Source organism: Schistocerca gregaria, chromosome 8 (assembly GCF_023897955.1).
Source record: "Schistocerca gregaria isolate iqSchGreg1 chromosome 8, iqSchGreg1.2, whole genome shotgun sequence".
Classification (NCBI taxonomy): Eukaryota; Metazoa; Arthropoda; class Insecta; order Orthoptera; family Acrididae; genus Schistocerca; species Schistocerca gregaria.
In genome coordinates this window covers 168,908,930-168,936,330 of record NC_064927.1, presented here as the reverse complement: position 1 = coordinate 168,936,330, position 27,401 = coordinate 168,908,930, and the positions used below count along the sequence as shown (strand labels likewise).

At 43.7% G+C, this 27,401-nt stretch overlaps 2 non-coding genes across 2 annotated transcripts; both read left to right on the top strand.

Annotated features, from left to right (window-relative positions):
• The first annotated feature begins 3,070 nt into the window (after nt 1–3,070).
• Trnas-cga (transfer RNA serine (anticodon CGA)) lies at nt 3,071–3,145 on the top strand. The gene has a single exon. It is a non-coding gene; the product is annotated as a tRNA-Ser (tRNA).
• Nucleotides 3,146–3,369: 224 nt separating this feature from the next.
• Nucleotides 3,370–3,444, top strand: Trnas-cga (transfer RNA serine (anticodon CGA)). The gene has a single exon. It is a non-coding gene; the product is annotated as a tRNA-Ser (tRNA).
• The last annotated feature ends 23,957 nt before the right edge of the window (nt 3,445–27,401 follow it).

Sequence of the window (27,401 nt, the reverse complement as noted above, 5' to 3'; positions counted from 1 at the left end):
GAAAGTAAAAGCAAGGGTGGTAACATCAAGACGCGCAATGATAATTCCCCTGTTAAATGCAGAGGAGAGAGTGGATGGGTGGAAAGAGTACACTGAAGCCCTCTATAAGGGGTGAGGATTGGTCTGATGTGATAGAAGAAGATACAAGAGTAAATTTAGAAGAGATGCGGCATCTAGTATTAGAATAAGAATTTAAAAGAGCTTTGGAAGATCGAATAAGTCAGAATCGATTCCATCTGAATTTCTAAAATCATTGGACGAAGTGGCAACAAACGACTGTTCACGTTGGTATGTAGAACGTATGAGACCGGCGATATACGATCTGACTTTTCGAAAAATATCACCCATACAACTCTGAAGACTGCAAAAGCTGACAAGTGCAAGAATTATCGCACAATCAGCTTAACAGCTCATGCATCCAAGTTGCTGACAAGAATAATATTCAGAAGAATGAAAAATAAAATCGAGGAAGAGTTAGATGACGATCAGTTTGGCTTCACGAAAGGTAAAACCACCAGAGAGGCAAACCTGAAGTTGCCGTTGCTAATGAAAGGCATACTAAAGAAAACTCAAGACACGTTCATAGGATATTTCAACCTGTAAAACGTGTTCGACAGTGTGAAATGGTGCAAGATGTTCTAAATTCTGAGGAAAATAGGGGTTAGCTATAGGTAAAGACGGGTAATGTTGAACATGTGCAAGAACGAAGGGAGGATAATAATAGTGGAAGACCAAGAAGGAAATGTTCGGATTAAGAAAGGTGCAAGGCAAGGATGTAGTATTTCGCCCCTACTGTCAGTCCATCAATCGAAGAAGCAATGTAGAAAAAAAAGAAAGGTTCAGGAATCGAATTAAAATTCAAGGTGAAAGGATATCAAGGATAGGATTCGCTGATGACATTGCTATCCTCAGTGAAAGTGAAGAAGAATTACATTAGCTGCCGAATGGAAAGAGCAGTCTATTGAGTGCAGAATATTGATTGAGAATAAATCGAAGAACGTCGAAAGTAATGAGAAGCAGCAGAAATGAGAACAGACAGAAACTTAACATCAAGATTGATTGTCACGGAGTAGATTAAGTTAAACAGTTCTGCTACCTGGGCAGCAAAATAACCAATGACGGACGGAGCAGGGATGGTATCAAAAGTAGACTGGCACTGGCAAAATGGACATTCCTGGCCAAGGGAGCTGTAGAGGGTGAAAACTGCATTGAAAGGCAGAAGCTGGAATACATCCAAAAAATCGTTGAGGATATGGGTTACAAGAGCTACTCTGAGATGAATAGGTTGGCACAGGAGAGGAATTGATGGCAGGCCGTATCAGTCCAGTCAGAAGATGATGTCGGTACTTATCAAAACAATTCGCCATATTTTCTAGAAAACGACAACCGCTGTTAATGTAAGAATCTTTACAGTTTAGGCATCACAACCATTACAGAAACAGCATCATTCACAAGATGATTATTATGTTGTTGTTGTGGTCTTCAGTCCTGAGACTGATTTGATGCAGCTCTCCATACTACTCCATCCTGTGCAAGCTTCTTCATCTCACAGGACCTACTGCAACCTACATCCTTCTGAATCCACTTCATGTATTCATCTCTTGGTCTCCCTCTACGATTTTTACCCTCCACGCTGCCCTCCAATGCTAAATTCGTGATCCCTTGATGCCTCAGAACATGTCCTACCAACCGGCCCCTTCTTCTTGTCAAGTTGTGCCACAAACTCTTCTTCTCCCCAATTCTATTCAATACCTCCGCATTAGTTATGTGATCAACCCATCTAATCTTCAGCATTCTTCTGTAGCACCACATTTCGAAAGCTTCTGTTCTCTTCTTGTCTAAACTATTTATCGTCCATGTTACACTTCCATACATGGCTACACTCCATACAAATACTTTCAGAAACGACTTCCTGACACTTAAATCTATACTCGATGTTAGCAAATTTCTTTTCTTCAGAAACGCTTTCCTTGCCATTGCCAGTCAACATTTTATATTCTCTCTACTTCAACCATCATCAGTTCAAAAATGGTTCAAATGGCTCTGAGCACTATGGGACTCAACTGCTGTGGTCATTAGTCCCCTAGAACTTAGAACTACTTAAACCTAACTAACCTAAGGACATCACACACATCCATGCCCGAGGCAGGATTCGAACCTGCGACCGTAGCAGTAGCACGGTTCCGGACTGCGCGCCTAGAACCGCGAGACCACCGCGGCCGGCCATCATCAGTTATTTTGCTCCCCAAATAGCAGAACTCCTTTACTACTTTAAGCGTCTCATTTCCTAATCTAATTCCCTCAGCATCACCTGACTACATTCCATTATCCTCGTTTTGCTTTTGTTGATGTTCATCTTATATCCTCCTTTCAAGACACAGTCTATTCCCTTCAATTGCTCTTCCAAGTCATTTGCTGTCTCTGACAAAATTACAATGTCATGGGCGAACCTCAAAGTTTTTATTTCTTGTCCATGGATTTTAATACCTACTCCTAATTTTTCTTTTGTTTTCTTTACTGCTTGCTCAATATACAGTTTGAATAACATCAGGGAGAGGCTACAACCCTGTCTCACTCCCTTCCCAACCGCTGCTTCCCTTTCATGCCCCTCGACTCTTATAACTCCCATCTGGTTTCTGTACAAACTGTAAATAGCCTTTCGCTCCCTGTAATTTACCCCTGCCACCCTTAGAATTTGAAAGAGAGTATTCCACTCAACATTGTCAAAAGCTTTCTCTAAGTCTACAAATGCTAGAAACGTAGGTTTGCCTTATCTTATTCTTTCTTCTAAGATAAGTCGTAAGGTCAGTATTGCCTCACGCGTGCCAGTATTTCTACGGAATCCAAACTGATGATTATTATAACTCACATTAAAGAACAGATTAAGAGATAAAGGCAACTGAAGAGTGGAAGAATTGCACTTCGCTAAGTTTGGAGAGCCATGTCACCGCAATATCCTTTCTTTCAGGAGTGCTACTTCTGCAAGGTTCGCAGGAGAGCTTCTGTAAAGTTTGGAAGGTAGGAGACGAGGTACTGGCAGAATTAAGCTGTGAGTACCGGGCGTGAGTCGTGCTTCGGTGGCTCAGTTGGTAGAGCATTTGCCCGCGAAAGGCAAAGGTCCCGAGTTCGAGTCTCGGTCGGGCACACAGTTTTAATCTGCCAGGAAGTTTCATATCTGCGCACACTCCGCTGCAGAGTGAAAATCTCATTCTGGAAACATCCCCCAGGTTGTGGCTAAGCCATGTCTCCGCAATATCCTTTCTTTCAGGAGTGCTAGTTCTGCAAGGTTCGCAGGAGAGCTTCTGTAAAGTTTGGAAGGTAGGAGACGAGGTACTGGCAGAAAAAGCTGTGAGTACCGGGCGTGAGTCGTGCTTCGGTGGCTCAGTTGGTAGAGCACTTGCCCGCGAAAGGCAAAGGTCCCGAGTTCGAGTCTCGGTCGGGCACACAGTTTTAATCTGCCAGAAAGTTTCATATCAGCGCACACTCCGCTGCAGAGTGAAAATCTCATTCTGGTAATTCCATATTGTCTTCGAATCCATGACAACTCCGAATGCACGCCGGTACGGTAGCTCAGCGTGTTCGGTCTGAGTGCTTTCTGTTCTCTGTTATTAGAAAAAAAAACTGAGCGAAATAACCAACGATTAACTTGAAGGTATATTAAGTGACGTCCGCTCAGGCGAAATGACGAGAGCAATAACGACTACAATGAGGGGATAAAAACGTTGTTAATGTGCTTCACTCATATGTAGAAGATTGTGGGTTCGAGTCTATGCAGGTGTTTCGAAATTGTTAGGCGAATGGTGGCTAACTGGTTACCGTCGTATCTTATTTACTTTCACTCTGCATTTGACAGTGGGGAGGTGAGCCCGCATTGTTTCCTTCTTGCCTTACGAGCGAGCGCGTTTCTGTTTACTTTCCCGTAGCGATTTGTCTTCGTGTTAGAATTCACCGCCCATCAAGGCCTTTTTCTATCGCCAAGCAACGATCAAATTAACGTTTCCTACGGACCATGAAGCGTATGAAGTTGATCGGTTTATACGAAATGAAATGTGTCTGCCGCTACAAGATGTTCTCGGAATTCATTTCTCGATCCTTACTAGGGAAACCTTCCATGCCCCCCCCCCCCCCCCCCCTCATATTTACTGGTAAGATGGGCCTGCAATTAGTTCGCCATAAACAGATCACAGATCAAGCATTAAAACAGGATACTGAACTGTGAGAAAAGAAACAAAATAGAAACAGTGTACGATCCAAGGTCAAGATATGCAACATCGAGCAAAGCTGAATAACCACACGGCATGACTATGTAATTACAGTGTTCGATGGCGAAGGTGAATATCGATGTTCAAACCTCTCTCGCACCCCATCTTGTTTTTCACAAAATTATGAACTGCCCGTCCAGTCATCGACGTGTCTGTTCGTTTTATTCAAATTAGTGTCTCCGTAGTGGTGTAGCGTCCGTTTTCAACAGCGAGTTGTAAGAAAGGGACGATCAGACGTACGTACATACAGGGTGTTACAAAAAGGTACGGCCAAACTTTCCGGAAACATTCCTCACATACAAAGAAAGAAAATATGTTACATGGACATGTGTCCGAAACCGCTTACTTTCCATGTTACAGCTCATTTTATTACTTCTCTTCAAATCACATTAATCATGGAATGGAAATACACAGCAACAGAACGTACCAGCGTGACTTCAAACACTTTGTTACAGGAAATGTTCAAAATGTCCTGCGTTAGCGAGGATACATGCATCCACCCTCCGTCGCATGGAATCCCTGATGCGCTGATGCAGCCCTAGAGAATGGCGGATTGTACCACAGCCGTCCACAATGAGCACGAAGAGTCTCTACATTTGGTACCAGGGTTGCGTATACAAGAGCTTTCAAATGCCCCCATAAATGAAAGTCAAGAGGGTTGAGGTCAGGAGAGCGTGGAGGCCATGGAATTGGTCCGCCTGTACCAATCCATCGGTCACTGAATCTGTTGTTGAGAAGCGTACGAACACTTCGACTGAAATGTGCAGGAGCTCCATCGTGCATGAACCACATGCTGTGTCGTACTTGTAAAGGCACATGTTCTAGCATCACAGGTAGAGTATCCCGTATGAAATCATGATAACGTGATCCATTGAGCGTAGATAGAAGAACATGGGGCCCAATCAAGGCATCGCCAAAAATGCCTGCTTAAACGTTCACAGAAAATCTGTGTTGATGACGTGATTGCACAATTGCGTGCGGATTCTCGTCAGCCCACACATGTTGATTGTGAAAATTTACAATTTGATCACGTTGGAATGAAGCCTCATCCGTAAAGAGAACATTTGCACTGAAATGAGGATTGACACATTGTTGGATGAACCATTCGCAGAAGTGTACCCGTGGAGGCCAATCAGCTCCTGATAGTGGCTGCACACGCTGTACATGGTACGGAAACAACTGGTTCTCCCGTAGCACTTTCCATACAGTGACGTGGTCAACGTTACCTTGTACAGCAGCAACTTCTCTGACGCTGACATTAGGGTTATCGTGTAGTGCACGAAGAATTGCCTCGTCCATTGCAGGTGTCCTCGTCGTTCTAGGTCATCAAATGGGCATCTGCCAACTCCGCATTTGTAAACACTGCACTGACTGCAAAACCACGTTCGTGATGAACACTAACCTGTTGATGCTACGTACTGATGTGCTTGATGCTAGTACTGTAGAGCAATGAGTCGCATGTCAACACAAGCACCGAAGTCAACATTACCTTCCTTCAATTGGGCCAACTGGCGGTGAATCGAGGAAGTACAGTACATACTGACGAAACTAAAAAGAGCTCTAACATGGAAATTAAGCGTTTCCGAACACATGTCCACATAACATCTTTTCTTTATTTGTGTGTGAGGAATGTTTCCTGAAAGTTTGGCCGTGCCTTTTTGTAACACCCTGTAAATCCTATTTGGTCTACGCCAAGTATCGCATGTTATGATTCTTGCATTCCGTTTTGAAAGTTTTTACTCTTGAATTCCTTTATTATGGCGTAGTTTACACACCTTTATTTGTTGTTTTCGTTTCTGTTGAGGTCTGTGCGGCATCTCGCCTGCACTCACTATTCATCACATTTACTTGTGACGGTAATATATTCTTATCACATCACTCTTATTCCATAACTAGACCACGGATTTGTAGGTCGTAAAAAAGTGTGTTTTAGGCACCTAAAATAGGCTCCTTCAGTAGTTCATTTAGACTATATAAAACCTAAAATAGGCTCTAATAAAAATGATGCAGAGAAAATAAAAATAAATTAAAATACACAGTGTTGACAGTATGAACATCTTATTAGTCATTAAAACAAGAAGAATGAATATTTACACAGTTACAGAGCACAGCAATCTACAAAATTAATGTTGAACATAACTCCAAATAGTTTTGAGTTCCTGCAAGATAAAGATCTCCGTAAAAAAGATGTGGCAATGGTTTAATTAATACATTCGTAGTTTCACATATTCTGTCCATAGTTGGCTTCACAATAAATAACCAAAATCTTTTCTAGGTTTTCTAGTGAAAAACTGTGGCGCTTGTCAGTCAGAATCAATTTATCCGCTGAAAAAGAACGTTTTACACCAACAGATGTGACAGGGGCGTACTTCATTTTCGGTACATGTTGGACAGGAATGCTGCAGTCAGAGTGTTGGATTTTCCACTAAGTATGTCGGCAGTTGCACACAACTCCTTCAGGCCAGTGTTCCTCTGCAAAACCGTTTGCATTTTTGCCCGTACTTTTTCCCCTACTTCACCTGGCGCTTCATTAATTTTCGTTTTGACTTCTTCAAGCAAAGAAATATTGTCGTAGTTAGGTCTCCCTGAGCCTTCTAATTGTGAAATTATTCTTGCCATAAATGTGTAGTGGGCCCTAATGTAAGATAAGTCCCATTTTAAAGAAGAATCTTTGACTAACTCCATCGCTGCAGTTACGGATGCAGCATCCTCCGGTATATTTTCAACCACCTTCTGGACAGCTGAGAGATGCGTAGTATAGTATTCTGCTGCTATCAGCTACGTGCCCCAGCGGGTGACGACAGGATTTGGCGGCAATGGGACGTCTGGAAGCTGTTCTTTAAATGCCTGTATTCTTGATGGTGCCTTAACAAAAAATTTCTTCACCATAGATATTACTTATTTACTTGAGGAAATTGCAGCCTTACTTGCTCTGCTTTGCGGTTGATCCCATGCACTACACAAGTTACGTGCAGCATCAATGGGTAGAACACTTTTAATAGTTGAAACGCTCTAATCATATATGCAGCAGCATCAGTGACGGCCAGAAGCACCTTATTCTCATCCACTCCTTTTGGGTATAGCACCTTAAGCCAATTGTTCACCAACTGTGCTATTGTTTGTTGGTTAGCTTTTGTAAGCTGTTTTGAGTAAATCAAATGAGCCCTGGACGGAGCATTTGGATCTAGCTTGCCCATAATCAAGTTTGCAATGTAACGGCCAAGACTGTCAGTAGTTTCATCCACAGAAATCCATAAACAAGATTCTCCAAGATCTTCTCAGATTCTGTGCAATGCAGCATTGTAAGCTGAATCCACATAATTCTTACGCAAAGTTCACTCTACAGGAATAGACTGATGGCAGTACTTCTCAAGAAAACCTCTGAGAATAGGGTTTTCTAGTTTCCGAAAGGGGATGTTTGCTGCCACAAGTGCATGACACAAATCACTGCAGAACTTGTTTTTTTCGGAGGATTCATCAGATTTATTGGTTAAAAGAGTTTGCTTCAATTTTTACTTTCGTTCAACGTTAGCTTTATGTGCGACTCCATCTGCATGCTGAGTTTAGTGAGATTTCTTAACACTCGAAACCTAATACGAGAGAAAAGGGAAATGCAGTTTAGAGTATTTAGTATTACTAAAGGATATCGATGAAAAAGAATCCTAAGTGACAGGAAAAAAGACGTCTAAGAAAAACATCAACTAACCTCCTTGTGGCATGCTTGGCAGAAAATAATTTTCCCATCTGTTATATAATGCGGAAAATATTGCAGCCACTATCTTATATGAGTAGACTTTGAACTAGCTGTTTTCGGCATGGCGTAGTATTTTCACACAGAAACTAGAATTTATTTTGCACTTAGAACGTCAGTACCATAACACTTAAAACGTCGGTCGCTACACAAAGTACTGATTTGTTTTCGCTGGGAAAAAGTGAACGATGACCTGTTTTTTTTTCTTTTACTGCGGTGCATTTGAGCGGTAGGGGAAGTACCGTACTCATTGCTGGACATATGGCACCTGACAGAACAAGTGAATGGGATCTACCGGCGATTCATATGAAAACATCTCACTACTGGAAAATTATTTTTCGAATCGGAAAATTCACGTATAATATCTTTCATGAAACAGAGTAGTTTGATAAGACTGCCTGTAGACAGCAGCGAGAAAATGCGCGAAGGGCAGTAATTTAGCTATAGAGGGCGTCTACGATTAACATTGTGATATTTTAATCCGTGCTCAGCTTAAGGCCTATGAAACCGTTTCTTTGTGAAAACACAGAGCTGGCCAGAATCCTACGAACGAAATATTTTCAAATATAATATTTAGTACTCCTACGTTCGATTCTAATGTGTAACTCAAATCTTTGACCGGTTCCCATTCACTCACCGAAGTTAAGCACTGTCGCGCTCGGCGCGTACATAGATGGATGACCATTCAACCGTGCCGAGTGCTGTTGGTAGTAAGGCAAGCAAAGGAATTGTAAACAGTCTGTAACGACCTTCGCCTTCGACGAGACGTAAAGCCCTAAGTTTACTTCCTTTTTCTAATCTTTGAACACACAAGAACTGTATGTCAGATTAACGAAATAGGGACTTTTTAGGATTTTGATGCCGAAATAGGCAAAATTCGGCGTCAACGTCGAAATACGCAATTTTAAGTCCTATAGAACTAACGGTATTCAGTTTAGTTAGTCATGGAACGCATAAGTACCAACTTATATGCAAACTGGAGATTAGGAAAAAAATAGGTTTTAATCTAAAGATCCGTGATCTATTTTTTACATATGAATAATAAAACACCTGTAAAGAGTACTTGGTATTAATGGGGTTAGCGATATAAAAAAATAAAAAAGACCGAAGTGTTAGGCAAATACGAAGCATGAGCGCATATCAATTAACCACCTTGCTGCACGCTGCGCAGAAAATATTTTTTCCATCTGTCGTATAGTGTGGAAAAACTTGGAGCCACTGTCTTATATGATGAAATAGGCCCTTTTTAGGATATTAAAGCCGAAATAGGCACTAACGTCGAAAAAGGCATTTTCAGGTCCTATAGAATTAACGCTAAAGTGAAAGTGCTGGTACTGCGAACGGCTGAAAGCAAGGGGAAACTACGGCCGTAATTTTTCCCGTGGGCATGCAGCTTTACTGTATGATTAAATGATTATGGCATCCTCTTGAGTAAAATATTCCGGAGGTAAAATAGTCCCCCATTCGGATCTCCGGGCGGGGACTACTCAAGAGGATGTCGTTATCAGGAGAAAGAAAACTGGCGTTCTACGGATCGGAGCGTGGAATGTCAGATCACTTAATCGGGCAGGTAGGTTAGAAAATTTAAAAAGGGAAATGGATAGGATAAAGTTAGATATAGTGAGAATTAGTGAAGTTCGGTGGCAGAAGGAACTAGACCTCTCGTCAGCTGACTGCAGGGTTATAAACACAAAATCAAATAGGGGTAATGCAGGAGTAGGTTTAAAAATGAATAGGAAAATAGGAATGCGGGTAAGCTACTACAAACAGCATAGTGAACGCATTATTGTGACCAAGATAGATACGAAGCCCACACCTACTACAGTAGTACAAGTTTATATGCCAACTAGCTCTGCAGATGACGAAGAAATTGAAGAAATGTATGATGAAATAAAAGAAATTATTCAGATAGTGAAGGGTGACGAAAATTTAGTAGTCATGGGTGACTGGAATTCGAGTGTAGGAAAAGGGAGAGAAGGAAACGTAGTAGGTGGATATGGATTGGGGCTAAGAAATGAAAGAGGAAGCCGTCTGGTAGAATTTTGCACAGAACACAACTTAGTCATAGCTAACACTTGGTTTAAGAATCATGAAAGAAGGTTGTATACATGGAAGAACCCTGGAGATTCTAAAAGGTATCAGATAGATTATATAATTGTAAGACAGAGATTTAGGAGCAGGTTTTAAATTGTAAGACATTTCCAGGGGCAGATGTGTACTCTGACCACAATCTATTGGTTATGACCTGTAGATTAAAACTGAAGAAACTGCAAAAAGGTGGGAATTTAAGGAGATGGGACCTGGATAAACTGAAAGAACCAGAGGTTGTACAGAGTTTCAGGGAGAGCATAAGGGAACAATTGACAGGAATGTGGGGAAGAAATACAGTAGAAGAAGAACGGGTAGCTTTGAGGGATGAAGTAGAGAAGGCAGCAGAGGATCAAGTAGGTAAAAAGACGAGGGCTAGTAGAAATCCTTGGGTAACAGAAGAAATATTGAATTTAATTGATGAAAGGAGAAAATATAAAAATGCAGTAAATGAAGCAGGCAAAAAGGAATACAAACGTCTCAAAAATGGCTAAGCAGGAATGGCTGGAGGACAAATGTAAGAATGTATAGGCTTATCTCACGAGGGGTAAGATAGATACCGCCTACAGGAAAATTAAAGAGACCTTTCGAGATAAGAGAACCACTTGTATGAACATCAAGAGCTCAGATGGAAACCCAGTTCTAAGCAAAGAAGGGAAAGCAGATAGGTGGAAGGAGTATATAGAGGGTCTATACAAGGGCGATGTACTTGAGGACAATATTATGGAAATGGAAGAGGATGTAGACGAAGATGAAATGGGAGATATGATACTGCGTGAAGAGTTTGACAGAGCATTGAAAGACCTGAGTCGAAACAAGGCCCCTGGAGTAGACAACATTCCATTGGAACTACTGACGGCCTTGGGAGAGCCAGTCCTGACAAAACTCTACCATCTGGTGAGCAAGATGTATGAAACAGGCGAAATATCCTCAGACTTCAATAAGAATATAATAAATCCAATCCCAAAGAAAGCAGCTGTTGACAGATGTGAAAATTACCAAACAATCAGTTTCATAAGCCACAGCTGCAAAATACTAACACGAATTCTTTACAGACGAATGGAAAAACTAGTAGAAGCCGACCTCGGGGAAGATCAGTTTGGATTCCGTAGAAATACTGGAACGCGTGAGGCAATACTGACCTTACGACTTATCTTAGAAGAAAGAATAAGGAAAGGCAAACCTACGTTCATAGCATTTGTAGACTTAGAGAAAGCTTTTGACAATGTTGACTGGAATACTCTCTTTCAAATTCTAAAGGTGGCAGGGGTAAAACACAGGGAGCGAAAAGCTATTTACAATTTGTACAGAAACCAGATGGCAGTTATAATATTCGAGGGGCATGAAAGGGAAGCAGTGGTTGGGAAGGGAGTGAGACAGGGTTGTAACCTCTTCCCAATGTTATTCAATCTGTATATTGAGCAAGCAGTAAAGGAAACAAAAGAAAAATTCGGAGTAGGTATTAAAATCCATGGATAAGAAATAAAAACATTGAGGTTCGCCGATGACATTGTAATTCTGTCAGAGACAGCAAAGGACTTGGAAGAGCAGTTGAACGGAATGGACAGTGTGTTGAAAGGAGGATATAAGATGAAAATCAACAAAAGCAAAACGAGAATAATGGAATGTATCGGATTAAGTCGGGTGATGCTGAGGGAATTAGATTATTAAATGAGACACTTAAAGTAGTAAAGGAGTTTTGCTATTTGGGGAGCAAAATAACTCATGATGGTCGAAGTAGAGAGGATATAAAATGTAGACTGGCAATGGGAAGCAAAGCGTTTCTGAAGAAGAGAAATTTGTTAATATCGAGTATAGATTTAAGTGTCAGGAAACCATTTCTGAAAGTATTTGTATGGAGTGTAGCCATGTATGGAAGTGAAACATGGACGATAAATAGTTTGGACAAGAAGAGAATAGAAGCTTTCGAAATGTGGTGTTACAGAAGAATGCTGAAGATTAGATGCGTAGATCACATAACTAATGAGGAGGTATTGAATAGAATTGGGGAGAAGAGGAGCTTGTGGCACAACTTGACTAGAAGAAGGGATCGGTTGGTAGAACATGTACTGAGGCATCAAGGGATCACCAATTTAGTATTGGAGGGCAGCGTGGAGGGTAAAAATCGTAGATGGGGCCCAAGAGATGAATACACTAAGCAGATTCAGAAGGATGTAGGTTGCAGTAAGTACTGGGAGATGAAGAAGCTTGCACAGGATAGGGTAGCATGGAGAGCTGCATCAAACCAGTCTCAGGACTGAAGACCGCAACAACAACAACAAGTGTAAATAGTCATGAAACTCAAGAATACAAATTTTTATGCAAATAGGAACTCAGGAACAAAATAGGTTTTTACCTAAACTCCGCGGTCTATCCATAACCAAAGTATAGAATGACAATTGCCAAGACTACAGAAGAACAGATAAGTCAATGACCAGATAAGAAGTTCATAATTTTGTGAAAAAAGGGGGCATGAAGGGGGTTTGAACACAGGTCACCCAGTTTGCTGTCGAACCGCGTAACCACACAACCGTGACACAATCGTTCTTGCATGTTGCATATCTTGAGGTTGGACCTTTCACTGTTTCTATTTTTCTCCTTTTTTCACAATTCAGTAGACATCCTTCCTGTTTTCATGTTAGATCTGTGTTCAGTTTTTGACGGGCTATCCACTGGGCTATTTTACCATTAAATCTGAGAGGGACCCGATGGGGAGTTCCACTTGTAGTACTACTGCGTCTACACGCTGGCGAATGAAGTGCTGTGCCCCAACGCTGTGCAGTGCCATGCTAACGATCTTAAGTTACAGTACTCTGACAGCCATATGGGAGCTGTCACGGGTCATCGCGCTGGCTTTGGCCTCTGAATGCTGCACGTTTTCGTACCCCGTTTGAGGTGTCGTCGGACGTTGTCGTGGGTGCCTTTAAACCTTATGGTAACATCGTCCGTCACGTTGCCGTAACGTGGAAGACGAACCAAGTATACTGTTTCCTCAATGGTTTCTGGCAAATAAAAATTGAACTGAGACTGCAAGTGCCTTCCTACCTGGAAATTACCGCCTGCACAGCTCTCGTCCTGGAAATTACCGCCTGCAGCTCTCGTCATGTTCGATGGCCAGCCAAGCACTTGTTCAGGTTGTGGCCAGGAGGGCCATGTCCATTCTGAAAGTCTCTGGCATAGATTGGTTCAGATGCCGCACAAAGACGTCGCTCTCCCTGTGACGCCCAGTGTGTTACCTCTGTCTTATACATCTGTGGTGAGGCTGCTTGCTGAGTCCACTCTGAATCGGTTGACACTGGCGTCGACTCCTCTCAACAACACGATGGACGTTTGGATGTAGAATGGCCATCAGTAGATGCAAGCCGTCCATCCCGACCCCATGGTTGTTGACCATGGAGCTGTACCAACCTCCACTTCTCTGCCATCTGGCCACATGTAGCACAGCCGCCCACCATCCAACACTGAACAAAATGGTAGGAAGCAACGGTCGCTGAAGAAATTGAATGGACAACACTGTAACCCTTCAGATGACTACCTCCATTGGATGTGTGCACAGGAAGACAACCTTCCTACAGATGATGCACTGTCCTCTGACTCCCTGGCATCTTGTGATGCGATGTCTTTCCCCACCTCCGTTTCCAGTCAGCATCCACCTTCGGACATCGACCTTCCCCCCCTTCCGTAGAACGCCTGCATCTGATGTGATTGACTCCCTTTCTGTACCTGACGCTACCTGTGGGGGCACCTCTGATAGTGTTCCACTGAACTGACATGGTTAGATGTCTGTGTCCTGGGCAAATGACGTCGATGCTGAGCATGGACATTCTGGAGGTGGGGTGTCATAGTGATGTGCCCTTGTACAGGTGCCTAACAGCGAACTCCCTGTGCTTCTGTACCACAGCCAATGTCAATATCATTCAAATATACCACAAAATTGCCTTACTTCATGACATACTGTATGCTGCGGACATTGATGTTGCCCTCTTTCAGGAGGTGCACGATGCAACCTTTCGAGCTCCCTATGGTTTTACAGCACATATTTCCTTTGCTTCCCCTATGAGCAGTGGGCTACCAATCCTTCTACGTGATGGTATCCTCAATGGTACAGTCGTCTATCTCCCTGATATCAGAGGTATGGCTCTCATGTTTAGTTGCAACAGAATCTTCAACGTGCCATCTGGTTTGGGTCACCAACGTGAAAGTTCCTCTTTCTTCTGCGACTCAGTCATGCGTCATTTCCTAGGTCAGAAGGTGCATTGATCAGGAGAGACGATTTCAACTTCACCCAGGCACATAAAAGACCAACTACCACATCACTCTCCGTGCATGGCGCTAGCGACAATCTCCAGTGCTTCAGTCTTGTGGATTCTTGGGAACATGTTCTTGGTGATTGGCCAGGGTTTACGAATTTCTTAAAGCAGCCTCGATTGTGTTTACATCTCCTGCGATACTGTCAGTGGGCTGCAGGCTGCTGAAGTCTGGCACGTTGCATTCTCTGACCATGATGCATACATCTGTGCCATCAGTCTCCGCTACCAAAGGGTGTGGAGCGGCCATGGACCATAGAAACTGAACTCGATCCACCTTATTTCACCTGACTGCCAGCAGCTCATTGAGAACATGTGGCCATGCTGCATATCAGTCTGCCCAGTTATGGTGGGTACTCTGCACAAACATTGCTCTCTGCAAGGCCTTGATTGGTTATAGAATGGAGGTTTCAGCTGACAGCTACAAACCCAGTACTTCTATTTCACCATTCCATGGGAATGTACTATGACACAGTATTCGCCAGAACACCAGGCGATAGTGAATCATACCACGTCAAAGCTCACATCCCTCTCACACCGTCAGCTTGAAGGAGCTATGGTCAGTGTGCTCACATGATGGGTTAGCAGAGGAGCGTTCATTGATGTATCGTGTGATGGTAGAACACACCACCGTTACAAGACTTTGATTAATGTACTTACAAGTAACAACTGGTGGTCTTTAGATACTCTATGCGATGTAGGGTCTGCCCTCCATGCACTTTATATCACGCCATATTCTGAACAATGTCATCACCCTGCCAACCCTACATCAGTTCCAGATTCTCCTTTGGCTTGGTTCCTGGTGATGCAACGATGGATCTACTTGCTGACATCATGGACCATGAAGTCGATGATGATGCTATACAGGTGCCTTCTGTGAACAAGTCGCCTGGCCCCTGACGACCTCTTAATGAAGTTTTAGTGGATATTTCCCGCCCCATTGGCACCACTGTGGACGGAAATTTGTCGGGACTTTATGTCACCTCTCGTGCAGATCCCAGACGGTTTCCTCGATGGTCTCCTCATTCCCATGCACAAGGCTCATGGTACTTCCTGGATAGGTGATGACCACCCCTTGACGTTGCTTAATACACTCCTGGAAATTGAAATAAGAACACCGTGAATTCATTGTCCCAGGAAGGGGAAACTTTATTGACACATTCCTGGGGTCAGATACATCACATGATCACACTGACAGAACCACAGGCACATAGACACAGGCAACAGAGCATGCACAATGTCGGCACTAGTACAGTGTATATCCACCTTTCGCAGCAATGCAGGCTGCTATTCTCCCATGGAGACGATCGTAGAGATGCTGGATGTAGTCCTGTGGAACGGCTTGCCATGCCATTTCCACCTGGCGCCTCAGTTGGACCAGCGTTCGTGCTGGACGTGCAGACCACGTGAGACGACGCTTCATCCAGTCCCAAACATGCTCAATGGGGGACAGATCCGGAGATCTTACTGGCCAGGGTAGTTGACTTACACCTTCTAGAGCACGTTGGGTGGCACGGGATACATGCGGACGTGCATTGTCCTGTTGGAACAGCAAGTTCCCTTGCCGGTCTAGGAATGGTAGAACGATGGGTTCGATGACGGTTTGGATGTACCGTGCACTATTCAGTGTCCCCTCGACGATCACCAGAGGTGTACGGCCAGTGTAGGAGATTGCTCCCCACACCATGATGCCAGGTGTTGGCCCTGTGTGCCTCGGTCGTATGAAGTCCTGATTGTGGCGCTCACCTGCACGGCGCCAAACACGCATACGACCATCATTGGCACCAAGGCAGAAGCGACTCTCATCGCTGAAGACGACACGTCTCCATTCGTCCCTCCATTCACGCCTGTCGCGACACCACTGGAGGCGGGCTGCACGATGTTGGGGCGTGAGCGGAAGACGGCCTAACTGTGTGCGGGACCGTAGCCCAGCATCATGGAGACGGTTGCGAATGGTCCTCGCCGATACCCCAAGAGCAACAGTGTCCCTAATTTGCTGGGAAGTGGTGGTGCGGTCCCCTACGGCACTGCGTAGGATCCTACGGTCTTGGCGTGCATCCGTACGTCGCTGCGGTCACTGGCGACAACATCGATGTACTGTTGAGACCTCACGACCCACGTGTTGAGCAATTAGGCGGTACGTCCACCCGGCCTCCCGCATGCCCACTATACGCCCTCACTCAAAGTCCGTCAACTGCACATACGGTTCACGTCCACGCTGTCGCGGCATGCTACCAGTGTTAAAGACTGCGATGGAGCTCCGTATGCCACGGCAAACTGGCTGACACTGACGGCGGCGGTGCACAAATTCTGCGCAGCTAGCGCCATTCGACGGCCAACACCGCGGTTCCTGGTGTGTCCGCTGTGCCGTGCGTGTGATCATTGCTTGTACAGCCCTCTCGCAGTGTCCGGAGCAAGTATGGTGGGTCTGACACACCGGTGTCAATGTGTTCTTTTTTCCATTTCCAGGAGTGTAGCTACACAAAGATTTTTACCCAGCTGGTGGATGCACAACCCAGTGCATGTTTTCTCCTGATCAACTTCCTTGGAAGTGCTAATAACATCCACTATGCCCTCTGTTGCTATCGGGACATAATTGCTCTTGCTCACACTCGTCGTATACCTGGACTTTGAGCATCTTTTGACTTCAGCCAGGCATTCAATAGAATCAAACATGCCAATTGGAAGAAGTGTTCTACAATATGGGATACACTGATACTACCATCCATGAAGTAATTTGCCTCCTTCGTTGAGCTATGTTCTTCATAGCGATGCTTAGGTCAGGAAGTCATTGGCATGGGTTACCACCTACTGCGAAGCTTCTGGTAGCTGCCTTAATTTCCGAAAATCGGGAGTGATGGCTGCAGGTACGGGGCTTCCTGTGGACAGCTCTACTCCACTGTGTGTAGTTGCTACTTTCAATGCTTAGGGCTTGCAGTGCACGATTGCCCTCAACTGCCTGTGCCTACTGTCCCAACTACAAGCTGGGCTACCTGATCATCGTTTATGAACCCATGTTCTTCCGTAGCAGAGACAATATGTAAATGTATGTTTGGCTTCACGTATCCCCCATGTGGCATATAGACACTTCCTATTCTGCTGTCCATGGTCAGACGCATGCTAGCAGCACTAGGTTTATATGCTTGGCAAATCTTGCTATTCAAGATAAGGTACAAGACCCTCAACCCTCACCCTTCCACAGTGCATCGGCGGTTTAGGTATCTATCATGTGCCAGACAAGGCGATAGCCTTTTTGCTCAACTCTCACATGGCACTGCGGCGATGTCGTACTTGCCTTACCAGGCTATTGCTGGAGGCCATTGCATGACAGTCTCTCTCAACACCTCTCCAGCTTTTGGACGTCCTGCCGCGCTTCTTTTACTTCCGCCACTTTTCCCACGAACTGGGTTATGCGCATACCACGAAACTGCCAACATGCTTGACATCCATTAAGGTGATCTATGGCTGTCTTCAACAGTGCAGTCACCAAATTTGATGGACGGGAAGCATCCCCATGTTGACTGGCGTGCTGTTTGGCGATCGGTGTGCGCTTCTTATCTTGACACTGATCTCCAGTGGGAAAGCAAGTAAGCCAGTCACACCTTAAGGGGATTCACCTAGCAGACAGCCCATTGTGTGTCACTTGTTATGTTTTGGACACGGACAGGCATTCCCTGGTGTGTGGATCTTAGAGAGATATCTGGTTCTTGGCGCGAAAAATGCTGCCCCTAATTACTCATACAGTTCCTCATCAAATACCTATTCACGTGCTCCTCTTTCTGGAAGTGGGATGCTCGCCACAAGGGCAGGCGAACTCTGTGAAGTGAATTTGTGGACATGGAATTTACTAATTGTTTGCTAATGGCGAGAAAAATACCCTTCATTTTTGGCACTTCCTTAATGAACGCCATTGTGCAGTTGTCTGCAATCCCAAATACAGACCATTCTTCTCCAATTTCTATTTAGTGTCTTTCCTAACCCTCTGCAGAGCTGGGGTGTTACTGCAATGATAAGTTGATCCATGCCTTTTCCACCCTTAGCACCCTTAGAACCAGTTATTCTCTGTTCATCAGAACGCTCTTCTCTACAAAACTATGTGTCAATAGTCCCACCAGATCTGACAACTTGCCACTCCCTTCTCCTCCCGACGGCGATTTGCTGGTATACTCGGTGGTGTTAATAATAATTTTAAAAAAACCCTAAATATACGAGGGTTGAAACTTAAATAGTGGCAACTATTTATACACAACCAATACAAAAGCGTTACATGTTTGCACCTGTTACTGTCCTTGAGTAGTCACCAGCATTGTGTAGAACCCGTTGCCAGCGATGTGAAAGGCTAGTATACCGTCAGCAGATCCTGTTCTGTTGATGGTACAAATGGAGCGGCGCGCGGTATTAGCCGAGCGGTCTGAGACGCTGCAGTCATGCAGTGATCCCGGAGGAGGTACAAGTCGTCCCTCGGGCATGGGTGTGTGTGTTTGTCCTTAGTATAATTTAGGTTAAGTAGTGTGTAAGCTAAGGGACTGATGACCTTGGCAGTTAAGTCCCATCAGATTTCACACATATTTGAACATTTTTGACAAATGGAGCGGTCTACTGCCTGTGGAATCTCTGAAACAGTTCTGAAGCGAATGCCACGAAGTGGTTCCTACATCTTCAGAATCAAATCAAAGCCCAAGGACTTAAGTCGTATTGCTGTTCATTTTTGGAGCATCCACTGCGACCAGCTTTGTGAAAGAAACAGTAACACTTCCTGCGCAACCCACTCATCATTTTGCATGACAATGCGCGGGCGCATACAGCGCAAGCTGTGGCTGCTCTGTTCAGTCGATGGAACCTGGAAGTACTGTACCATTCACCACACTCCCCAGACTTAAGTCCTCGTGACTTTGATTTGATTCCGAATATGAAGGAACCAATTTGTGGCATTCGCTTCAGAACTGTTCCAGAGATACGACAGGCAGTAGACTGCTCCATTTGCACCATCAACAGAACAAGCCCTGCTATTGGTATACTACACCTTCCACGTTGCTGGCAACAGGTTGTGCACAACGCTGGTGACTACTTTGAAGGACAATAACAGGTGCAAACATGTAACTCTTTTTTATCGGTTGTGAATAAATAGTTGGCACTATTTAAGTTCCAACCCTTGAACAAATAAATTATTGATCTTCTTTGGATGTCTCCTCCATGTTCCCTATACTTTTCTTGGTTCCTGGGCAGAGGGAATGGGACATAGTGGCCAAGCCTCAGGTTAATGCCCTTGCCCACTTTGCCCCCGAGCATCCCTTTGGACACCAGGAAGTTCAGATTCTGGGGGGATAAAACGCGGGTTTTGTCTTTGATATGTAATCAGAATGTCCTCAGTCCCAGGTTCGAACTACAATACTGCTTAAATTTTGAATAAAAGTCAGCATTGGCAGCCGAAGACATCTCGCATAAAAAAAAATCAGCCTCATTCAACGACTTTGTCAAAGATGACTGATGACTGAACAGGGTTTCAGAGCACGCTCTTGTCCATGAGGTGGGAAACTGCCCCATAAAGGTGGGAGAATCAGCAATGATCAATGCCCCCAATCAGATCACCAGAAGGGGACTGCCGAAGGTGTAGTGACCATGAGAAAAAAATTAAAGAACCAATGAAAGGATAACGTTCTATGAGTTGGGGAGTGGATTACTAGAAGCTTGATCATGGTAAGGAAGCCAGAAAGTGTGGGAAGGGAAATGCAGATGCTTAGTGTAAATATTGTGGGGGTCAGTGGGGTGAAATGGAAAGAAGACAAGGCTTTCTGGTCAGATGAGTATAGTGTTGTATCAACAGCAGAAGAACAATACCGTGTAATGGACTAGGATTCATTATAAACAGAACAGTGAGGCAGGGAGTGTGTTAGCATGAACAGTTCAGTGATCGAGTTGGTCTCATTTGTCCTCATCAGAATCTACAGAAAACCAACATGCTGAAGATGATGAGACAGACAAAGTGTATGAGGATGCTGAACTGTTAAATCAGTATATAAAGAGAGATGAAAATCTTATCATCATGGCTGACCAGAATGTGGTTGTAGGGGAAGGAGTAGGAAAAAGGGTTGCAAGAGAATATGGAGTTGGTGCTACGAATGAGAGAGGAGAAAGACTACTTGATTTCTGTAATAAAGCAAATACTCTGTTGAAGAACTGCTTGAGGATGAGGTATACTTGGAAACGGCCAGGTCATGCAGGAAGATTTAAGTTAGATTACATCATGGTCAGACAGACATTGTGAAATCAGATATTAGATTTCAAGGCATATCAGGAGAAGATATAGACTCAGATAATAATGTAGTACTGATGAAGAGTAGGAAAGGTCTAAGATATTAGTCAAGGAAGAATCAGTGTGCAAAGAAGTGGGATACAGAAGGAATGAAGAGATATGCTTGAAGTTCCCTAAGGCTATAGATGCTGGAATAAGGAGTAACTCAATAGGCAGTGCAGTTGAAGACTAGAATCATAGAAGTTGGAAAGAAAAACACAGGTACAAAAAAGGTAACTGTGGAGAAACGATAGGTAACAGTAGAAATACTTCAGTTGATAGATGAAAGAATGAAGTACAAGAATGTTCATGTAAATATGGAATCGGTAGCTTCAGGAGGGTAATACAGAACACCGTGCTGGATCGCAAATGACCTCATATCACTAGCAGTTGAGATGACAGGCATCTTATGCGCATGGCTGTAAAGGGTCGTGCAGCCACGTCTCGATCCCTGAGTCAACAGATGGGGACATTTGCAAGACAATAACCATCTGCACGAACAGTTCGACGACGTTTGCAGCAGCATGGACTGTCAGCTCGGAGACCATGGCTGCGGTTACCCTTGACGCTGCATCACAGACAGGAGTGCCTGCGGTGGTGTACTCAACAATGACCTGGGTGCACGAATGGCAAAACGTCATTGTTTCGGATGAATCCAAGTTCTGTTTAGAGCATCACGATGGTCGCATCCATGTTTGGCGACATCGTGGTGAACGCACATTGGAACCGTGTATTCGTCATCGCTATACTGGTGTATCACCTAGCATGATGGTATGGGGTGCCATTGGTTACAGCCGGCCGTGGTGGTCTCGCGGTTCTAGGCACGCAGTCCGGACCCGTGCGACTGCTACGGTCGCAGGTTCGAATCCTGCCTCGGGCATGGATGTGTGTGATGTCCTTAGGTTAGTTAGGTTTAAGTAGTTCTAAGTTCTAGGGGACTGATGACCACAGCAGTTGGGTCCCATAGTGCTCAGAGCCATTTGAACCATTGGTTACATGTCTCGGTCGCCTCTTGTTCGCATTGACGGCACTTTGAACAGTGGCATTACATTTAAGATGTGTTATGCGCTGTGGGGCTACCCTTCATTTGATTCCTGCGAAACCCTACATTTCAGCAGGATAATGCATGACCGCATGTTGCAGGTCCTGTATGAGCCTCTCTGGATACAGAAAATGTTTGACTGCTGCCTGGCCAGCAAATTCTCCATGTCTCTCACCAACTGAAAACGTCTGGTGAATGGTGGCCGAGCAATTGGCTCGTCACAGTACACCAGTCACTACTCTTGATGAACTGTGGTATCATGTTGAAGCTGAATGGGCAGCTGTACCTGTACACACCATCCAAGCTCTGTTTGACTCAATGACCAGGCGTATCAAGGCTGTTATTATGGTCAGAGGTGGTTGTTCTAAGTAGTGATTTCTCAGGATCTATGCACCCAAATTGCAAGAAAATGTAATCACACGTCAGTTCTAGTGTAATATATTTGTCCAGTGAATACCCATTTATCATCTGCATTTCTTCCTGGTGTAGCAATTTTAATGGCCAATAGTGTATTAATATTGTCTGCAAGGTCATTAATATATAACATGAAGAGCAAGGGTCTCAACACAATCCCTGGGGCACACCAGAAATTACTTCTACATCTCAAAATGGCTCTCCATCGGAGATAATATGCTGTGTCCTTACTATCAAAAAGTCCTCCAGTCACAAATTTTCACTTGATACTCCATATGATCATACTTTTGACAATCAGTGTAGGTGTGGCATTGAGTCAAAATCTTTTCAAAAATCAAGAGATACTGCATCTGACTGACTGCCTTGTTACAAAGCTTTCAGTATGTCATGTGAGAAAAGTGAGAGTTGGTTTTCACATGATTGATGTCTTCAGAATTCTTGCTAGTTGGCATGGAGGAGGTCATTCAGTTCAAGATACCTCATTATCTTTGAGCTCAGAATGAGTTCTAAGTTTCTACAACGAGTTGATGTCAAGGGTAATGGAGGGCAGTTTTATGTATCACTTCTACTACCCCTGTTAAACAAGTGTGACCTGTGCTTCCACTCAAGAAATGGGCATGGTTTTTTGTTCGAGGGACCTACAGTAGATTATAGTTAAACAGGAGCTAACTCAGTCTGACAGGTATTCCATCGGGTTCCCTCCCGTTATGAACTGTTCTACTGGATAGATATCTATCCAGTGTATGGTCAACTATTCTTTTAAACTTGAGCCAAAGTTCCTCTACATGCTCCTGCTCTCTGCTGGAAGTTTCAAGTTCCTCATTGAGATATGACACTACTGATTATTTATCTAGTTTACTAAGCATATATATCTTTCTGTTTGGTTTAGTTGTACTTTGGTAATCATTGTGGTCACAACTGCATCAAGGTCACTGATACCAGTTTCAATATGTACATCCTCAAAGGGACCAGGTCTATTTGTTGCCATTGGATCCAACATACAGGGTATTTCAAAAAGAATATATGTATTACAAAGTATTATTTTGTCCAAACTATCGATCACTGCACCTCAGCTCAGCTATTGGAAAAACAAATACATAGTCTAGTTTATATTAATAGCCACCAGATGTCAGTTGTCTTCTGTTTTGCTTGGTAACTGTCATACATTTAAAATGGCTTCTCCACAGCAGACAATGATAACACTTTTGCACGATGCATCGTGTTCAGTGATGAAGCAACTTTCCATGTTAGTGGTCAGGTAAACAAACATAATATTCGAATTCAGGGCCTAAAAAACCCCCATGCAGCCATTGAACGTGTATGAGATTCACCCAAAGTCAATGTGTTTTGTGCAATTTCCTGATCATTTGTTTACAGCCCATCCTTCCTTGATGGAAACACGGTTAACGGTCAGCAGTACCTTGCTATGTTACGAAACTGGATGTTTCCAAGGCTGCATGAAGACAACTTCATTTTTCAACAAGATAGGGTACCCTTCAAATGTGTGAATATCTGAATGAAACTCTACCGACCGTTGGATTGGTCGTCAAGGAGCTAGTGACTTAGCATCTCTCAGCTGAGCTCCATGGTTACCGGATTTGACACCTTCTGATTTATTCCTGTGGGGTTTTGTTAAAGACAACATTTATGTACCACCACTCCCACAGAAACTGGAAGAGTTGAAGAACCAGATCCGCATTGCCATAACATCAATGATGAAGGACATGCTTGCCCGAGTATGGAAGGAATTTGAGTATCAATGTGATACTGTTCATGTCACTGATGGAGGACATATTGAACATCTGTAATCTGAACTTGAGAGGTTCATAAGTATGGGTGTAAAGTTTCATATCCATATGTCTTAAAGTTCAATAAATATATGCATTTGAAATACACATATTCTTTTTGAAACACCCTGTATTTCCACCATTAGAGGGCTTTCTAACTGTCTGTTCTAGATAGTATTCAGAGAAGGCATTTACTAAAGTTTCATGAGATGTCTTATCGTGTCCACCACCAACAAACTTGTAATTTTCCCAATTAATTGTTTGATGATTGAAATCTCCACCAATAATTACAGTACGATTGGGGAACTACCTTATAAATCCTTATAAATCATGGGTGCCGGCAGATTTTGAGACAGAGCCCAAACATGAATCTGCCCAGGGCTCACACAGAGAGAGCAGTTATAAAGAATTGTTGTGAAGCTGCTCTCCTAACAGCCTCACAATGCAGGAAAACATCTTAAGAATGTGAAATTGTGAGAAAGATGCCAATTCACGAGGCACATGATAGTGCACACCAGATAGGAAATTTTCACCCCGCATGGAGAGGCGTAGTGATGAAACAGTGATCTGTCACTGGGCTGCATTGAAAATTTTGTCCGCCAATGACAATGCTGAAAAGAAGAGTATTTTGAAGAGGAGTTGAGCTGGGAGATGGAGGAGAAGAGAGAAGAGGGAGTCATGGAGACACTGCAGAAGTGAGAGGACATGGGCGCTCCTCCACTCATCGTCAACATCTGCCTTCCAATTTTGTGATAGCACAGCTTCAGCCATGTGACCGACAACTGTCAGACAACATGGAGATTGTACCTGGCCCCCGCTGCAATGCCGTAATTGCTGATGAGGGCAGTAGACTTGCACAGCAACACTCCGAGGTGACATGCCACCGACAGCAGTACACGGCAAATGATAAGGAAGAACTTCGAGACGATTTGTTCCCTCCTCCTTTCACTTAATAACTGAATCATGTCCATGCCCAGTCAAACCAATCCTGAGATTTGTAGTTTTGTTTTGGCTTGTGTAAACGGCATGAAAATAAATACATTTCTCTCATGGTTTGATCATATAAGCAATCTCTTACATTCATACGGGAAGCCCTCAATATTGTGCCCTTTGTGTTTGATTTCATTTAATTTCTAGAGATCACCACATTTTTTGCACCCAACGTGGGGCAACCTCATTGGTAATTCTCATGGTATCTGATTTCACAAAATAGTTTCTTGGGATCACTACAGTACCTTGCCGTTATCTTCAGGTGATATCTGGAGGACGAGCATCTTTGCTACATCCTGCCTCCTTCATATGCTTTTCATCCTCCACTGCTGGTCACATTCCACAATGGGTGGAGTAGTGGTTGGAGCAGCACCACAGGATGTGGGGAGTGAACTTCTGTGGCTTGTATTGTGTGTAGAAGTCACTTTCAGCCAACTCTGTAATTTTATTTGGCTGAGTGCTGTGTCCTGAGCTTTGTTGAGAGTGAACCCAGTGTCTCTGTTGATGAGCCTGTCAGCCACTTGTATTTCAATAGCCTCCTTCAGAACACAGTCCCAAAATGACATGGTCTGTCTCTGCATGTTCATATTTTCATACTTCATGAAGTCCCCTGTAGCCATGCAGTGTTCTGCAGCTTCAGATTCTGTCAGTTGCTTAAGTTTGATGTGTCTTCTGTGTTCCTTGCACCTTTCTTCCATTGTCTGTACAGTCTCCTTGATATACACCTTACCGTATTTACGTAAAATATTGTACACTTGGTCTACAGCACCCAAGTCACCTTTCACTGTACCTAATAGGGCATAAACTTTTGGAAATATACGGAAAATGCATTTAATGCTATTTCAAGCCAGGATTCTGCTGATTTTGTTTGATACTTTGCTGGCATGTGACATATGCACCATTGTCTTCTTCTTCTTCTTCTTCTTCTTCTTCTTCTCCTCCTCCTCCTCCTCCTCCTCCTCCTCATTTTCTGTCTGTTTAGCTGGGCCTTTCTGCCTGAAAGGACATTGGATTTGTCTCTCATTGTAGCCATTCTTCTTGAAAAAGTACTTAAAGTGGTTAACCTCCCTTGGTAGGCTTTCTTCATATGATGCCAGCATATGTAGCACACTCTTATGTTGTGAAGGATGATGGTTGCTGGCAGTGTGGAGATACAAATCAGTGTGGGCGGCTTTCCTGTACACACTGTATCCTATGGTGCCATCTGTTCTGCAATTCATTCAGATGTCCAAAAAGGGGAGTTCGCCATTTTCTTCCACCTCCATGGTGAATTTTATCGTGGGTTACAGAGAGTTCAGGTATTGGAGGAACACTCTAAGTCTTTCACTTCCATGTGACCACATCATAAACATGACATCAGTATATATGATATAGCATATAGGCTTCAGTGCAGCTGTTTCCAGAGCTTTCTCTTTTTAGTTCCCCATAAAAAAAGTTTACCACAACTGGTGACAGGACACTCCACAACACCATCATCCATTTATTCACAATAGTTGCCACTGGAGAGAAAGACTGTTGATGTGAGGACAAATTGGAAGAGATTAGTCATTGTTGGGTTGAATGTCTCCATGATCAACTTGAAGTAATCAGCAAGTGTCATTCTGGTAATGAGAGACACCACATCAAAGCTCACCTTAAGGTCCTGGTCATAGAATATTAGTATTTGTACCTGTTGAATGAAATGTACAGAGCTGCTGATGCAGTGATGACATTTACCAATGTTGGGACTTATTACTGCCTTCAGATGTTTGGCCAGCTGGTACATTGGTGTGGCTATGTAGCTTACAATAAGGTGTAGAGGGACAATATTTTTGTGAATATTTCGCAAGTCATAGTGCATTGGAGGTGCAGCAGCTAGTGGTCAAAGCTTCTTCACAATTTCCTTCGGTGGGGACTAGCACAGAAGCTGAACAGTCTTCTTCTTCTTCTTCTTCATTCTGTTCGTCAGGTCTCCCTTCAGTTTTCTGCATGGTAGATCCTTGAGTAGATCATACATTCTGCTATTGTACTCTGACAGCAGTTGTAGTACACTGGCATTTTCCTTGTCCACAGGTAGAATGACTATTTCAGGATATCTGTGTAGTTCTCGAATGGCAGCATTTTCTGCTTTCACAATGGCTCTAGTGAGCATGTATCAGATTTACCAATTTATCTCCTATGCATCATCGCTACAGAGGGTTGAAATTACTTGTTCTATACCACCAATAAAATCTGCAACAGGAATAGTGGTCGGTGTTGGTGCGATGATGAGTCCCTTTCCCAGAACAAATTTTTCTGCATCTTCAATCTCTTTTCTATGAGGCTGATTAGGGTTCATTGTTGCTCTTCTTGTGGCTGTTGTTGTCTTACTGCCACATGTTTTAACTTGGAGACTTGTTTGTCAGTAGCACTGCAACAAGATCAGTCAGCATGCACCCAAGAAACAGTACCAGCCCACTCCCAAGGATCAGGCAAGAGAAACAAGCCAT